Consider the following 4,113-nt stretch of genomic DNA (forward strand, 5'->3'; position numbering starts at 1 on the left):
CACATCAGCAGCTTATGGTCAGCTCCAGGCAATGAAGACTCTCATCAATGCCAATGCCATGACTGATGATGTGGACAGAAATGGCAAATCTCTCGTATTCATTGCAGCTGAAGAAGATCAAGTTCAAATATTAGAGGTAGGAGTCAGCTTATAATTGAAGTCTAACTATACGTATATGCCATATATTTTGCAGGTATAAAATTTTGCGATTTGGCTGCATTTTTGTATTTGTGAATAAAAATTTCGTGATTTTAATGTAATTATCACACCTACTCATAGTTCTGCCTATTGTGGTCGGGAGTGGTCGGGACAACGACCTCAACAAATGAACCAACCAGTTCATCACTTAGACCAACCATCCAATTAATACTAATGACCATACATAAAGCATGATATTGTAGTCTACTAGTATGGTGTACATAAATTTAAAAGGAACAATACTAGTCTCTAACCACCTCTAATTGTATTCTAGGCAGAACCTTACTACTATACAATCAGCATGCTATTTTGCAGATTTTAATTTCGCGAAATTTTCCAAAATGCGAAAATCACAAAATTTAATCCCCATGAAATATATGGTGTATACGGTACATAGCAGCCAAAAAATGGCCTTTGATACACTAAGTAGTGCATTTTATGTTCCAAGTTATCCAACACTGAAGAGGAATTATTAGTGAGAGCCTTTGACAGTTCACATGAACTAAGTGACCTTAAGGCAACCTTATAATGTAATGGAATGATATCAGTGCATTTGTGTAGGCTCTTGTATTGGGTGTGTATGGGGAGTGGGGCAGCGAACTGGTCAATACTCCTGACACCACTCACAATACTCCATTGCACATTGCTGCCAAGAAAGGACACATTAACTCATTGAAGGTAAAAAGAGAGAGAGAGAGAGAGAGAGAGAGAGAGAGGGTGAGGGTGAGAAGGAGTGAGAGGTACATGTGTTTACAAAGAGAGAGTACATGTGTAGATGATCTAATCATAGATACTGCAAATATGATCTAATATAATTTTACAAATCATTGCACTGCTTAGATTTTGCTCAAGGCTTCCCATTTAAAAGTTGATGCTCGTAACGAGGCTGAGAGGACTCCACTCCACTTAGCAGCAGAAGCTGGTCACGCCAAGTAAGACACACCAAATTAACTTAGAACCACACCTATTCATTAATTAGTGTTATAAATGAGTTATTGCATTATGCTGAGGAGAATGATAAGGATATTCTTAAAGATGAAGATGATGATGGGAATTCTGCTCTGCATTTGGCTTGTATCAATGAAAAGTTTCAAGCAGCAAAAGCACTTATACTAGCTGGAGCTGATCCTGAAGACAGGTATGGGAATGAAAATATTAGTATGAGTATGAGAATGGTAAAACCTGATAAGTTTTGAATATTATTATATTTTTTGATGATATACATGTACATATAGAAGATGTAGAAAATTTGAGCTGATTTCAATCAACATAAAATTTTAAAGTTGCTCAAAATTGGGTCAAAGTCCCTGTACTATAGTAAAGGGTCATTGGCCAAATTTTGTCAAAAATAAAAAAGTGAGAATTCTTTACTTTTATAATTTTTTAGTTTATATACATGTACTTGTAGTACGTAGAAATTTTGAGCTCATTCCGATCAAAATTAGATTTTCTAAGAATTTTTTAAAGATGCTCCAAGATCGGGCCAAAGTCCCTGTACTATAGTACAGGGATTTTGGTCAAATTTTGCCAAAATTGAAAAGAAGAGAATTCTCTATTTTTATAATTTTTTCTGATGCATATACTTATACTTATGTTGTCTAGAAAGTTTGAGCTGGTTCTGGTCAAAATTGGATTTTTTACAAATTTTTAAAGTTCAAAAAATCTGATCAAAGGGTAGATATCAATTCTTTAGAAAGTAAGGTAAAGTATTTAAAAGTTCAAATTTTGGCCATGGTTTTTATTGAAAATTGCTCAAAATTAACAACAAAAAGTCATTGACTACAATGAGAAAAGAAGCATATACAGTGTAATTTTATTGTTTTTTTTAGGAATGCACGCCAATGGACTCCAATGGATTGTGCTGCCGAGTCTGGCCGAGTTCAAATCATTCAACTTCTGATTGATGCTGAGGCTCAAGTTGATCCAAGAGATATCAATAATGTGAGTCACATTTAATGATTGATGTGGTTTCATTATTAGCTTCTCTTTCCTTCATCAGGTCACACCACTTCATGTAGCTTGTAAAGCAGGTCACATTAAAGTTGTTAATGTATTGTTGGAAAACGGAGCCAAAGTGTCTATATGTGACTCTAAAGGATGTAATGCTCTTGATGTCGCCATTGAAAATGGACAAAAGTAGAAAAAGAGAGAAAGAGGAGAGGTGATTTTTATTCTTGCTATTAGGGATGTTGCCATGGCTATTGTCAAGAGCAACCAGTGGATGTCAGCACTTCGCAATGTTACCTATTTTGATCAAAGTACAAATAATGCAGTTGGAGGAGGAGCAATGGGTGGAGCCACTTTTACCACACCAATGAGACGTATCATACGCAAGATGCCTGGTAAAAGGAGAGGGGGAGATAGAGAGAGGGAGGGAGAGATGAGAAATGAGGGCACATTGTATTCTTTCCTTTAGATGTTGCTGAAGTTGTTTTCAACCGTTGCTGCCAGACAAACGAGGACACTGTATCCATTGATCATCCTGACTATAAAATAAAGTTCATTTATGAGTTTCTTGAGGACTTTAGAGTTGACTCGGGCTACTCAAGAAGATTTACAAGGACCAGAACAGTAACAAGGTGAGTTACAACTACTGTATGTATATATTTATGCATACGTCACATGGTGACTTTATATTTTCAAGCAAATATACATTTACATGTGATTAATTTTTTTCTCAAGGCATTCAGTCCCAATAGAAGAGGTGGCCTCTAGTGCTGGAGATGTTGATGAAGATACAGAAGGAGGAGGAGGAGGAGGAGGAGGAGGAGGAGGAGCAATAGGTGATGATGATGGAGGTAATGTTGGGTATCAAACTACTTGGGGGCCAGTTGGCTATTCAAGACAGGATCACTGTCTACAAATACTAGTAAGAAAATTTTAATAATAATAAAAATAATAATAATAATAATTATTATTATTGATTCTTATAATAAAATTTCAGTCAAAAATGAGAGAAAGAGACAAAAGAGTTGAGGCAAAATAAAAATAAAATAAAATAATTTAAGTCATACAATGTTGAATGTTCACAATAAATAAAATTAAGTTAGGGGTAGGTGAAGAATTGTTTATGTAGCTGCATACCGATGAATAGCGGATTTATACCCGATCCGTCATCTGTCCCTAGCCCTTTCCAACGAGAACGAGAACCTCTAATGCATAAGTTGGTGGCTCTCACTAAGGCAAAAGACAGATTAATTCTGATCTAATGGAGAGTATACTGTAGTTTCGACTCCATTTGAGTGAGAGCTTGTCTGCTAGCTTCTTAAGGAAATGTTGCATTTCTGTGCCAATACAGCCATCGATAGTAGTGAAGATTATTATTATTATTATTATTATTATTATTATTATTATTATTATTATTATTATTATTATTATTAATATTATTATTATTATTATAGAGAGTAGGTAGTTAATAGTAGTATGGGCCAGGCTAAACAAGTATTATTATTATTGTTATTATTATTATTATTATTATTATTATTATTATTATTACTATTATTATTATTACTATTATTATTATTACTATCGATCTCGTTTCTCTCGGAAAAATATTACCCAATCAGCCCCTGTGGATCTTATTATGTTTGAGTCAGGCTTGTCCCCCACTATAGACTAACCTTGTTTATAAACTTATTTTTGCCTATGATCACAAATTTTATTATGAATTATTATTATTTTTACTGTTATTAATAACTTTATTTCATTACTAATTTTCTCCATCTTTCTAACTCTATCTTTCTCTCCTTTCCTTTCCTTAAATTAACCTGCTTTAAAAATTACTATTATTATTGTTGTTGTTGTTGTTGTTGTTGTAATTATTATTATTATCATTATCATTATCATTATTATTATTATTATTATTATTATTATTATTATTATTATTATTATTATTATTATTATTATTGTTATTAT

At 33.4% G+C, this 4,113-nt stretch overlaps 1 protein-coding gene across 1 annotated transcript in view; it reads left to right on the top strand.

The window, feature by feature from the left end:
* The window catches only part of LOC100641633 (transient receptor potential cation channel subfamily A member 1 homolog), a 14,127-nt gene that overhangs the window by 7,824 nt on the left and 2,190 nt on the right, over window positions 1–4,113 (top strand). The gene's annotated exons all lie outside the window — the stretch shown is intronic.

This window comes from Amphimedon queenslandica, unplaced genomic scaffold (genome assembly GCF_000090795.2).
Source record: "Amphimedon queenslandica unplaced genomic scaffold, v1.1 AMPQUscaffold_13433, whole genome shotgun sequence".
Taxonomy (NCBI): Eukaryota; Metazoa; Porifera; class Demospongiae; order Haplosclerida; family Niphatidae; genus Amphimedon; species Amphimedon queenslandica.